The 13,936-nt window shown below is 38.9% G+C and overlaps 1 protein-coding gene and 1 long non-coding RNA gene across 3 annotated transcripts in view; both read left to right on the forward strand.

Annotated features, from left to right (window-relative positions):
• Nucleotides 1-13,936, forward strand: part of LOC121938957 (IQ motif and SEC7 domain-containing protein 1-like) — a 159,990-nt gene that overhangs the window by 46,980 nt on the left and 99,074 nt on the right. The window lies entirely within an intron of this gene.
• Nucleotides 47-11,923, forward strand: LOC148188628 (uncharacterized). Its single transcript, XR_015777373.1, has 2 exons — nucleotides 47-183; nucleotides 504-11,923. It is a non-coding gene; the product is annotated as an uncharacterized LOC148188628 (long non-coding RNA).

Below are 13,936 nucleotides of genomic sequence, written 5' to 3' on the forward strand. Positions count from 1 at the left end.
TGAATGCAGTACAAAGAACTGATGATGGTATTAAAGGGTTCATTTTCTCAGGTTCACTATCTCCAAACTACCAAAGGCTTCCCCGCCACCTCACCCCTCCACTCCTGTCATCCATCCATCCATCCATCCATCCATCCATCCCTTCTGTCCGCTCCCCTCGAGGAAAAACATCCAGACTCAGACGTGAGTTTGCTCACCTTTGATTCTGCTTAAAGTTCATAATTTTAGAGATTAATTGTTTCCCGCGGCGACGAGGGAACGCTGCTTCACCTCCTCCAGAAGGTCACCGCCTCAGTTAGTTGATGTGTGAGCGCTGACATCTGGTGGCCTCCTGCAGAACTGCAGCTCTGCTTTTAAAATCCCATCATCAGTGCTCCTCTTTACTCCTCTTTTCTGACTCTTTTCTTCTTCCTTCATCCTTTTTTTTCTTTTTCTGTCTGCCTTCTTCTTCTTCTTTCCTCCTCTCTGTCTTTGTCTCTCTCGTCTGTTTGTCTGTCTCTCAGAGAGGAGGAAGATGACGACATCGCCCATCAGTTCTGTTGCCCCGCCTCCGAGTGCAGTAGCCCCTCCTCTAGGTAACCAGGGGCGACCGTGAGCCACTCCCCCGCCCCGACTCTCTTCGGTAAAATGACGGGTGATCACGAACCCCCCGTTTTCCTCCTTCGTCCATGGCCGTCTCTCTTTTTTTTCGCCCTCTGATCATGAAACAGGGAAAAAAACACTCACCTGTGGGCTAAAAACACAAAAAACAGAACAACAAAGGAGGAAATGGGTTTCTTCACGAACAAGGTTTTCAGATTAAAGGCTTGTTTGTGGAGAAAAATGGACAATTTTCTTGTGCAAAATAAGAAAACCCTTAAAAGGAAGTCCCGAAGCTGGCTTTGCACCTCTGCTGCTGATCCGAATTTTTTCTTTTCTTTTAAAAACTGGCGACAAATTTTCGAAAAACGACACCCTGCGTTGGACAGTAAAAAGTTGCGTCGCAGCTTTAAACCAACCGGACTGATGCTCGCCTCGCCGCCGCAGTCTGACCCACCTGGAGAGCTCACACCTGCTTCAGCTGCTTCAGTGACTCACGACGGCGGTGAGTCTTGTGCATAATGTGAAAACACGCCGGACGATCTTTGACAACAAACTCCCTCGTCTCCTAGTTTGGGCGTAAACGGGGGCTTTAACAGTTTATCCTCCCTGTCCGAGCATGAAGCCATGACCCCGCTGTTTCCTGTCCACGCTGCGCCCGGAGCCGGAGGCGGACAGAGTTTGGCGACGGGGTCGTCCACGACATCACAGCATCCCAGCGCTCGTGGAGCAGGGGACAGCAGGGACTCTGTCTCTGCGGGGCTCTGGTGTGTTGTACAGCATGTCCTCACCACATCACACCGAATTCTTCTGAACTGAAGACTCCTCCGGTCCGAGCCGATCATGAACTGTGCGAGCCGCTCCGGCAGGTAACCGCTCGGAGGTCATCGAAAACCCGGTGAAACGGCGAGATGGGAGTCATCAGATCTCCTGCTCTGTCTTTTGCAGAGTCATTACCGTCCCTACATCCCGCCACCAGGGTTCTCCTTAGAACTGCTCAATTTCTGATTCCAGCAAATACCGAATAAAACACCGGAGCGAGCGTCAGCCGGCGGATCCGACGTCTGCCAGCAGGCGCCGAACTACATCAGGGAGAATTTACGCTCTGTTGGCACGAAAACACCAGAAAGCAGAACAGAGTTTGACGATAAGGTCAAAAAAGACGGATTTACGTGATAAATCGTGATAACCAGTTTGGTGCTACTCAATCAGGATTACAGACCGATCTCCGGCCTCTCTGAGTTAACCCTTTGAAACCTGGAGCGACATCACTTTCGTGTGCTGCTTTCAGAAGCCTATCACAAGAATTTAAACTTTTGAACCCCGAAATTGGTGTGACTTCATTCGAAAAAGGCAGTGAGTAACTTGGCAAGAAATGTCCCGCCCAATAAAAGAAATTAAAATTTTAAAAAAAGGTTACGGAAATTAGGAAATTCTCCGAAAATTAGGAAAATGTTGAGTTCTAATGATATATTGAAATTTATGCCACAGGTATTGAATAAATATATTATTATTTATATATTATGAAATTTTATTTTTTCCCCAGGTAATTTTTTCCTCTTATTTTAAGGTTGTTTTTTTTTTTTGTTTTTTTACTTTTCTTTCTTTGGCTTTACTTCTGGTAATTTCTTAGTTACAAAACTTACTTATTGTAACATTTTACAAATAGCAATTTTTTTCCAGGTAATTTTTTTTTAACCCTCCCTTTTTTGCTAATTTTCGGGTTATAAATATTCCACAAATTGGAAGAAATTAGTTGATGTAGAAAATTATTTTTAAAGAAAAGAATGTCTAGGAAAACAGCTGTGAAAAAAATATATTTGGAATTATTATTATCATCATTACATATATAAAAAACAGAATTATTATCATTTTTAAACAATTTTGTCCAAGACTTTTTAATCTCATTTATTTATTTATTTATTTATTTATTTATTTATTCAAACCAATTTTGAGGTCATTTTCTTGTACTTTTCTTGCAAATTTTGGGGTTATTTCTGGTCATGTCTTTATTCACTGCCTTATTTCCATGTTTTCGATGGCTTCGAAGAGTTAATCTGGAAGCAGCTTGAGGCCTGCAGAGATCAGCTGTTGCTCGAGGCGCCACGTGCACAGTAAAGTTTTCTACGTTTTTGGCGCCTGAGTGACTCAAAGTGACACACGGAGAGAGAAAAGTGCTTCCCCCCACCCCCACCCTCAGTTTTATGGAGAACCCTGGTGCCTGATGTGTACAGTGCACATACACACACACACACGCACACGCACACACAGCAGTCCTCCGAGGTTATAAAAGGAAATCAGTGATATCAGAAAGATCGTCTGTGCGAGTGTTTACGTGCACAAAAGAGTGATCAGCTTTAAGGAAACTTTTTATGCTGACGTAACAAAACCGGGATTTATTTAATAATCCATCTACTGTACGAAATGTTACGTGTTGTTCGCTACATAAAGATGATAATGAGATCAATCTCAAGTTTCTGATTCGTACACGCAGACCAAGCGCCGTCTTATGAAATCATCCTCTTCTATTGAATAGATTTGTTAGGGTGCGTAATGCTGTAAAAGTATGTATGCAATATGTTCCTGTGAGATTTGATTAAGAAAAAAAATTGTACTATTGTTTGAAATAAGCAAAGGCCCTGTTGTTTTTTTTTTTCAAATAACAATAAATCAGTTAAACAATCATTGAATTTACCAATGATTGTAATCGATTGTGTAACGTGAAACTGCTGTTTTCAATCTTTTTACCAGATTAAACTTGGACACTTAAACCAAACCACGATCGCAGCCGCCCCTCTGCAGCGTGCAGTCTTAGACAAACACAGCTTTTTAACGTGAAAGTGTCGTTTGTGCTTTTTGAGGAAATCTGTTGTGGAAACGTTCTGTAAAGTTCCCAAAAGTGGAGCTCGGTCTGCGTGTGTCGTAGATTCAGATATATTTGAGAAAATGTGACGGCGTCAGAGGTCACAGTGTCGCCTCGATCACTCGGCTGCACGTAAACACTCTGAGCGAAGAATCTGATGGAGGTGATGATGAAGCGAAGGACAGACGTCAAAACAGTGGAGCCCTTTGTGTCTTTTCTCATCTCGTAGGTCGATTTTCTTTCCTCTCTCTCCTCTTTGTCTGTGTGTTAAACTCTGTAGCTTTGACCTCTTTTCACCCTGCTCCTCCTCTCCTCTCTGCTCCCTCCCTCCCTTTCCGAACGAAAGAAAAATATTTCTGATTCAGTGCCAAGTAAATCAAAGAAAACGTGAAAGAGGAAAACCTCTCTGTGTCATTGCCAAGTAAGAAAGAAGGAGGTATCGTTCTCCTGTCGTAGTGCCAAGTTCAAGAAGAAAAAAAACGCCAGAACCTTCGAGCAAATGTGATGTTTCGTGAGCGGGAAACGCCGTATGCTGTATGAGCAGAAATATCACACGAAGTCATCGTTTAGCTGGATAAACAAATATATTTATTTTTTTTGTCGTGAGCAGCTTGCAGTTTTGTCTTTAGCTTCCTCTCGTGACGTGAAAAATAAAAAAGCAATACGTTTGTTTCCAGAGTCGGTCTGAGAATCCCGCGTACGTAAACTCATATTGAGTGTGAGGACTTTAAACTTGGCGAAGAGGCGGATCGCTCGCCGTTTGTGAAAAACAAAGCGGAAGGCTTTGATCCAAAGTTTTATATGCAGCGCGATGACACGATGTCGGAGGTTTACAGCGCGAGGCGGCTGACATTTTTATGTGTTTAAAAAGAAGAAGACAACTTGAAAAGAATGCATTTTTTCCCTTCAAACTTATCTTTATTTATTCATGATCAAAGTCAAGATCTAAAATTCTCTCTTTTTAAGAAAAAATGCCTCTAAGAGCAGGTCCACAAGTGTCATTATGTTTTTTATCTTTTGGGGGGGGGGGGGGGCTGCTGGACCGCACCATGTGCCCATAAGGGCTTAAGGTGCTGCAGACGAAAACTGCAACGAGAGTCTGCAGCTTTAATGTGCACGTTTAAAATGCTTGTTCATGGTATAAAAGGTCAAGTTAAGTCAGTGAATGAACCTGAAATATGGAGATCCATAATCCACCAATAGATTCATACATCAAATGTGCAGCTGCTAGAAAATAAAGAAATGTAGTTTTTTAATGTCGATTGTTGACACTGTTGCGATGCTTTCTGCAATTCTGCTGCCATGAAACCTCACGCAAACGTCACAGCTCGGCAACTCGGGTACCATCGAACTTTCCCAATTACGATTTTAGAGGGCCGTTCGTGTGCTTGTAACTCGTAAATAGGGTAAATACGATATTTGCGATGAGCACGTGAAGGCAGCATTCTTTACTTTCTGTAATCTGAGTGCACAGTTTGAATTATCAGACAGTTAACTAGACAGCTGCGATCGAAAAGGAAATTTTGGAGAAAAAGCGAGGATGACCTCATTAATTTGTTTGAGGAACAGCCGTATTTGTATGACACAAACCTTTATTTAAACGTTATTGACTATTAACGCTTTGGTTTATAATGTCAGAAACAAGTGCTGCCACAATGACAGAATTTGTCTTTTTGGTAATTGATGATAATGAAGGACAATCGACAGTCGATTTACAGACTTTTTTTTCCTCATTTTTGGTCATTTTTGAAAACTTTTGGCGATTTTTTTTTTTAACTTGTGCCCTTTTTGTCTTTGGCAATGTTTTTTTTGTTGCTTAAAAAAAATCTGGATATTTCAGAAAATATTTTGGCTATTCTCCTTGTCTCTAAAACTGTTTGCCAAAATTTTAATTTTGAATTTTGGTTATTTTGAAAGAAAATATGCCTTGTAAGCCCACCAAAATAAAAACCACCAAAAATGATACCAGTCATACCTTTTCCCTGAGTCGCTTCGAGAGGCTCAAGGAAAAATAATTGTAGCTTTGGGGAGGGTGAAAATAAAATCCGGCCAAAAAAATAAAGAGCAGTCCCTTAAGCCTGTTCTTTTTTTAAAACAACAACAACAACAACAACAACAAAAAAGGCCACAAATTACCAAGGACAGGCCAGTGAAATAGTTTTTGTTCTTGAAAAAAGAAACCGCACTTCAAAATAAAAGCTCTGTGCTGCAGAGCATTTGTGTGTTTTTGACGTCACTTGAGGTGACAAAGCACCAGGATTTGCAACAGCCGGTTTCCTCATTTTCTGCCAAAATGTCTGAAGCATCCCTTCAACACCAAACCCTTAAATATTAATGCTGCACGCAGACGCCTCCATCACGCTCGATACTTAAAGTTAGTGAAGCTCCGGTTTCAGCGCTGCAGGAAGTAAACAGATTTTATAGTCGTGTTGCTGCCGGTGTGACAACGATCACTGTCTGTGGATTACTCACTGAAGGACTGAGTCATTTCGCATTTGAAATTGTTCATTAACCCTTTAACAGATGTTTTTGATACAGTGCATTTTAGTATTTTGATTATGCTATAATTCTATTCAATTCCATTTTATTATATATTAAATTGACTTTTTACTATATTATTTTATTATTATATCATTTATTTATTTTATTTTATTATTTCATGATTCCTTTATTGTTTATTGTATGAAGTTACTTTTATTTTAGAATTTTTATTATATAACGTTGACAATTTGTTTTTTACCATAAATTTTATCCAATTTTTTTATTTAAATCTAATTATGTTTGTTTATATCATTTTATGTTTATTTTTATTTTTCATTTTTATTATTATTTATTCTAATTATTACTATTCACTTTTTTGTTAGATTTCTATTATATTACATTGACTTATGCATTTTTTACAATACAATGGGAAAATGTTAGTTCGTAATAAACGAATGCATTTTGTCAACATATTCTACAGTCTATTATGTATATTTTTTTGCAAAGGCATTTCATGACTGTTAAAGGGTTAATTTACAGTACATGAGGGGAGAATCAGGATCCACTATAAATGACACAAACTGAAAAACATGATTGTCACTCGTCACATGACTGACGCTGCGGTTCGTGTTTTTTTTCGTCGTCGTTCTGATGTCGTGGTTTAAAAATACGAACTTTCTCTCTTCTCGTGTCCATTTGCTACCTCGTGCAGCACATTTAACCTTTCGACATTTTATCCGAGTGTGAAATTTCTGCACTGACGCCCTCAAAGATTTTCATAATGGAATGAAAAATGACTTCACTGTTAATAGGCTGCCATAAAGCAAAGAGCTGCATTTCACAGAGGTGAAAATTATAGCTGTGCCAGTGATGACTCAAAATGACGTTGAGTCAGAAAACTCAGTCAATTTCTCCTCTGTGGCGGAGGAAAAGATCCTTTTTTTAACCCTTTGAACCGTGCTGCGGTCTGACGCCTTTCACAAGAATTTCAACCTTTGAAATAAGAGCGAAATGGTCTGCTTCGTTTAAAAAGAAATCGAACGAAGGCACTGAGCAACTTGGCAAGAAATGAAAAATAAATAGAAAATGATAATAATAAAATGTAGTTTTCATACAAGGGAAGCAGCTCAAAGTGCTTCACAATAAAAAATGCAACACAGAAATAAAAAAAAAAAGATAAGATTACAATCAAAAGACAATCAGTGATAAAAAAAAGATGTAAAAGTCAAAGTAAAAAGCACAGAGATCAACAACCAACAATAAATTCAAAAACATCGGCAATAATCTTTTAACCAGGAAAGGATCCATCGGCTGCCATGAACGTACATTTGTCTCATTACACGTCTCAGACTGTTTCCAGAGAGCTGCATCACATTTTATACAGGACAGACTTTCTCCGTCCTCAGTGACAACATCTATGTTCAGCTTATTTTAACCACCGAAAAATCTCCCTGAGCTTTTAATTCTGTCTTTTCTCTGTCGAAGCGTTAAACTTCGTTGTCCTATGAACAAAAGTTCAAACCGCAACAAAGGTGTAAGGGGCGTAAAAACGCAAACTTTTGAAACCGGGTTCCAGAGTGTAATCTTTTGAAAAACGATAAACTGGCAACGCGCGGATCCTGCGAGACCGGAGAAGCCGTGGCCGCACCTCAAACGTGGTGTTCTTCTATGGTCTCATTACAAAGTTACACTGCCAGCTGCTGGCCTGGCATGCACACTGCAGTGTTTTCGGTCGTTTTTGTGGATCTGTGTACATCAGGATCGTTTTCACGTTATCATGTGAACTAGGATTTTTTTTTGTTAAATGCAAAGGAAAGACTTCGTTTTTAGTCGGGTCGTTCTCGTCCAAACGTGGCCTCAGCTCGTTCCTTTTGCTTTGCCTCGCTGTGAGAGAATCTCCTCCTCGTCTGCAGCACTTTTCCGTTTCCTCCGCAGCTCATTTCGACTTGTCAGCTCACATCTGCAGACTGACGGACTGACGGACGGCTCCTGCACACAGGACGGCGGATGAGTCATGTCTTAGAGCCAGAAGTGTTTGCGTTGGGAGCAGGGAGCTGGATTCTTGTTAGCGCTCGTCAACATGCTGTAATAATCCAGTTTGGTGTCTGCTAATTTATTCGTTACCTTTAAGTTTCTCTGCGGTCAAACTTGTGTGTGTCGCTGCTGCTGCGACCCAGTTTCCTCTGCAGTCTCAGCTGAAGTTTGTTTTATCTGACGGCGGGGACATTTTTAATTTTTCAAGCACAGAGAGACGTGACGGAGATTTGACAGTATTGATTCAGAGAATGCGGTTAAATGCAAATGTTCTCATCAAAATGAGGATATTCACATAATACTGTGCACATTTTGGAATCTCCTGCCACAAAAGCTCGATATGATCCAGTCAGACGTGTGAGAGGACTCCCCTCTGTGTTTCAACCTGGAAAGGTTTCAGAGGGTAAGGGTTAAAAAAAATCTTTTTGATTTCTTTAGAAAATTTGGGGGAAAATGCAATGAGCAACTTGGCAAGAAATATTTTCAAAAGAAGAAAAAAAAAGATAAGAAAATAAGAAAATTCTAAAAAACAATATATATTTAAATTAATGCCAAAGAAAATGAATAAATGTGTCGATCATTTTCATTTTTAGCAATTTTTCCCTGTTTTTTATTTGGTTTTTTTTCGTTGTTTATTTTAAGAAAATGGGGGATAATTTTTTTTTTTAAAAAAAGGAAAATGTAAGATTTAATTATATATTTAAACTTATTCTACATAAAATTAATTTATGCATTATTATTTATTTGTTTGTAGTAGCTTTTTTTCAGGATTTCTTTTGAACTTTTGAACTTTTGGCTTATTTTTAGGCTAAAAAAGGCAAGCTGCAACTTGGTAAGAGGTGTTGCAAGAAATTAGCAAAAAAAATACAGAAAAATGTCCAGAAAACTACAGTTAGAATTTTAATCATTATTAAAAATATTGACTATTTTATTTATGTATTTATTTATTTTTTCTTTTCTTTTTTTGCTGAATTTCAGGGTATTTTGTTACCAACTGTCAGCTTCTTTGTTTTTTTTTTAACTTTCTACTAATTTAATTTTTTTTTTTTTTTTGTACTTTCTACTAATCTCTTGCTTATTTTTGGCCATTTCTTGTTAAGTTGCTTGTTGCCTCTTTGCCATGATATTCTAAGAAATCAAACCAAAAAGTATTACCATAGATTTCTTTTTCGATGTGCGGCTGAGGGCTGAGTGTCTTCAGTAACTCGGGTAGCAGACCTGTCTTAAATAGTAATGTTTCCTGAACTAGGTTTATCATCAACATAATTAGGGACGTTTTTAATTAACACACATGTCAAGCGGCACATTGTTGGGCGGTCCTGTGGCGCAGCGGTCAGCGCTGTCGCCTCGCAGCGTGAAGGTCCTGAGTTCTTTCTGTCTGTGAGCACTTTGCTTGTTCTCCTCGTGTCTGCGTGGGTTTCCAAGCAGGTTGCCTCATTGTCTCTAATTGACTCTAAACTGTTAAACAGTTTTTGTCTAAACTGAAGGTGTGGGTGTGAGCATGAATGGTGTGTGTGTGTGTGTCTGTGTGTGTGTGTGTGTGTGTGTGTGTGTCAGCTCTGTTATTGACCCGCAGCACCTCCACAGCCATCTAAAGGATATGTGGCTATATCTAACAAATTTCTGTCATGTTGCAAAACCTTAATTATTTCATTTGTTTTCCTCATGATATCTACTCCCACGCTGCGTTCCATCTGCAGTTATAAATAGTACAAACAAGACGCAAAACTCATCAGATGAAAAAACTATTCACACCAATTTGCACATGGATAATTGCACATTGCAGTATTGAAATTGCACAGGTTTGTCAAAAAAAATACAGCGTAACGCCTGCAACACATTGCCCCCACAAGCAGCACACATGCATTGCGGAGCCTGTTTTTTTCGGCACCCTTGTTTACAGTGTAGAGCAGCCACGCTGCTCAGGTGCAGCTCTGCTGCTGCGCAGCTGCTGAACAAATTTGGAGTCTTGCTGATTTTTTTTCTGCCTTACATGCGCCTCGTTTCAGCAAAATAGACAGTAAAAATGGTCTTCAATCATATTGACGTCGCACAGCCTTCCACTACAGTTTCAACGTCTTTATTTTTTAAAGACATGAAGAAATACAAATATCTCTATTTTACTCAACCTTTCCAGTTTTTTTTCTGTTTCAAAATAAAAGCCCTCTTACAACATTTCTGTCCACAGAATCCTTCAGTTGTTAACACAAGGCTTTTTATTGTGAAATATTTGGTCTCGTTGGTGATGCAGCAGCTGCAGGATTATCGGCTTTTGATTGTGGAAATACAGTAATTACAGCAGCAGCAATAATGCTGTGTGTGTGTGTGTGTGTGTGTGTGTGTGTGTGTGTGTGTGTGTGTGTGGGAACACCGCAGCAGTTCAGCAAGGTAGCCGTCACACATTACAACACACGTGTTGTAAAGTGTAAGCAGTGCTTCACAAGAAATATCCCATGAATTGCAAGAAATTAGTGAAGGATGTGAAGAAATTTTCCAAAAAAAAAAAAACTGTTTTAAAAAAGAGGAGAGGATTATTAGATAATTCTCATCAAAAAATGTCCAGAAAACTAAATATATAATTACAAAGTTTAAGATTTAAAATTATAGTATAGAAAAAAATAAAATTGTAAAATTATAATTATAATATATAAAATAAATACATATTTTTATTTTCAGTAGTTTTTTAAACATAATTTTCTTACCTTATTTCTTATTTTAATATTTTTCCTTTTTTTCTGCTTACTTTGAGGTAATCTCTTGTAGCTTTTTTACTTTTTTTTTTTGACAATTTTTGGTCCATATCTGTAACCTTCAAGATCTTTTTTGGGGGGCTTTTTGCCTTTAACACTTTATAATTCTCTCTTAAATCTCTTAAATAATGTGAAAAATTACTTGAAACAAAATAAGTTTCACAAGCAATTAACCTAAAAAACAGGTGTTTCAATAAAAACATTCATGAGCACACACCTTTTAAGTTGATAACTTATAAAAACTTAAGTTGTTCGAACCATTTTTACCACATTGTTTAAAGGAAACTTTAAACTTTTAATTGACAGGACAGTTATTGTTTGAAAGGGGGAGAAATGGGGGATGATGTTTAGCAAAGCGCTGAGGTGGGATTCAAACCTGCAGCCTCTGGCTCTTCCAGGTGAGCTACCTGCTTCCCCCAGCTTTAACGGTTTTAAACTTTTCATGGTTGTGTTCAGACACTCAGAGCAGCAGCTTCAAAGTTTGGGAAAGATTATTTTTGGCACATACTTTGAAAGCCTTCATTTCCTTTCCTTTAACTTTATTTTCTTTCCTCTTTTGTTTCAAATCTGCCATCAGAAACTCCCGGCGAGGTTATGAACGGGCACAGGGCGACTGTCGCTGCTAGTTACCGTGGCAACAGTCATTGTGATCTGCTGCTATGACGACAAAAGAGAGGTGTGTGTGTGGGAGGTTAGCTTCATTCAGCCTCGTTCCGACACTCAGTGAGGGGTTACATGTATCACACACACACACACACACACACACACAGATCAATCGCCCTCCTCCTCCTCCTTCTCCTCCTCCTCCTCCTCCTCCTCTTTATCGCTGTTTTCTTAATTTCCAGTCATTTGCTGTTTTCTTCTTGATTCTCTCTTTCTGTGTCTCATGTTGTAAATATGCAGATCGTCATTCTTCAGTCCGTTGACTTTATTCTTATGTAAATTATTTAAAAAATAGATTGACCATGGATGATATACAATATATTATAAAAAGTATGAAATACAAAAGAAATCTATTATCCACTGCAAACCACGAGAATGTACCTGATGATGATGAAGATGATGATGATGGAGGTGATGATTGTTTCTGTGCGATGATTATGATGCTGATGATGATGTCATAACGATGACTATGACAGTGGTCGACGCTGAGGATGGTGATGATGGTGGTGATTGATGAAGATTAAGATTAAAAACTCTTATGATTCTAAAGAAACGGTTCGTGAAACTGATTGGTTCCTGTAAAGTCACTGCCGGTTGGTCGAATGTGATGACATCACGTGACGTCACGGTGACATCACGGTGATGTCAGGAGGAAGTGTTTGGCGATTTATGTCCACCTGTCCAGTCTTACATTTTTAATGCAAATATTTCTGAGAACCAGAAGTCATTTCATTTTACACACTTTTCATTCTTCTTTTTTTGATAATTGTGTGTGTGTTGATGCATGTGTCCTAAATGTAGTCCAGATTGTGTATTTGAGTGTAATCAGTGAATTTCCAGCTCAGCTCCTACAATAAGTCTAAAATACACTGTGGAAACTAAATAGTTACATTCAGACTGTCCAAAAATGCTCCATTGAAACCCATTCAAACTGACAAACTTGTATTATTTAATCACTGACATCCCAGACTGTCAGCAGCTACAAAAAAATCTACTCTGCTATTGAAAATAATTCATTTTTAGTTTTTCTTTTCATCTAAAAACAGTGTCGTCATGACAAAAATCTGAAATCTGAATTTCTGAAAATTAGTAATATTTTATATTCATGATTAGGACTGATGTTGGTTAAAAAAATAAACTTAAAGAAAGAAGAAAATCATATTAATGTATAATATTTTTTTAGCCTGATTTTGTAAAACGCATTTTGTGTGCAAATGTTGTGGAAACGTTCCCTGCTCGTTGGGACTGAATTATCTGAGTGTGTTAACTAACTTTTTTATTATGATTTATTATTCTTATTATTTATTCTATTATTCTTTTTTAATACTATTTTATTATTATTTCAAAAGTCCAATTTTTCGACTGTTTCAAAAACGTGCTGACTGTTTGTTCGGGATTTGTTGAGCAGAGGAAAAAACGGAGCGTCAGCACTCTGATCTCTTCAGTTAAAAGGAAAATCCTTTTTTTTTTTAAAACTTCTCTGATGTTGCTTTGGACGCCAAATCCCGTGTAAATATCGTTAAAAATCGATGTTTGCGTCCAGCACGTGTACTCGCTCAAACTGTGGTGTTATGTCATGAGGCCGAGGTCGGGGGGGAGGCGCGGCGGGCGAGCGAGGGATAATTCGATTAAAGTCTTAGCGAGTGAGAGGAGGAGACGCTCGGCTCTGCAGAGACAAACACGTCGAACTCATTCACACTTGAGGAAAACACTTCAGCACCTTTTTTTCTCTCTGGGTGAAATTGGATTTCTGAACAACCTGAGAGGGAGTCAAACGCTTTTCTGTCGAGCTTTCAAACCCGCTGAGACGGCGCAGGAAGCAGGAAGTGCAGCGAACAGGAAGTACCATGACGAGCAGGGGGTCGGCTTTAGATCGCACTTTAAAGTGACTGTTTAACCCTTTATGTGACCTGTTCTGACGCCTTTAAGTGACCACGTCTACTTCCTGACTGACTCAGCTGACCAAAACAGGCTCGTTAGCTAATGTGTAGCTCTGGAGTTAATAACAGGACAGAAATGGAGGCGAAAGTGTGAATTTAAAGTAGAAAAACAGATAATATTTCCTGTTTCAGCTTCTTCTCCTTTAACTTTTAAAGGAAGAGGCTTTTATTAAATGATTTTATTGCTAACGACGCTCCTAATCAGTCGCTCTGGAGTTAATAACAGGACAGAACTGGAGGTGAAAGTGTGAATTTCAGAAAAATCGATGATTTTTTTCCTGTTTTAGCTGCTTCTCCTTTAACCTTTAAAGAAAGAGGCTTTTGTTAAAAGGTTTTACCTTCTAACTGTGGAGCTAATCTGTAGCCAGCAGCTAATAACAAGGATGAATGAGGTGGATTTGGGCCATAAATAGTCTGATTCAGTGTTTTTTTCCGTGTTTGTGCTGTTTTCAGCCTTTAAGGGAATCCATTTGCGTAAACAAGGTTTCCTGTGAAATGAGTTTATCTGCTGGTGAGGGAGCTAATCTGTAGCCAGAAGCTCCGGCAGCTTCCCACAGGGATTAAATCTGGCAGCTTGTTAGCCTACTGACTTACTGTAGGCCTCCTGCAGCCAGAGCTGTTGACTG

The sequence above is a fragment of the Plectropomus leopardus genome, chromosome 9 (genome assembly GCF_026936395.1).
Source record: "Plectropomus leopardus strain MGB_pleo_1.0 chromosome 9, ASM2693639v1, whole genome shotgun sequence".
Taxonomy (NCBI): domain Eukaryota; kingdom Metazoa; phylum Chordata; class Actinopteri; order Perciformes; family Serranidae; genus Plectropomus; species Plectropomus leopardus.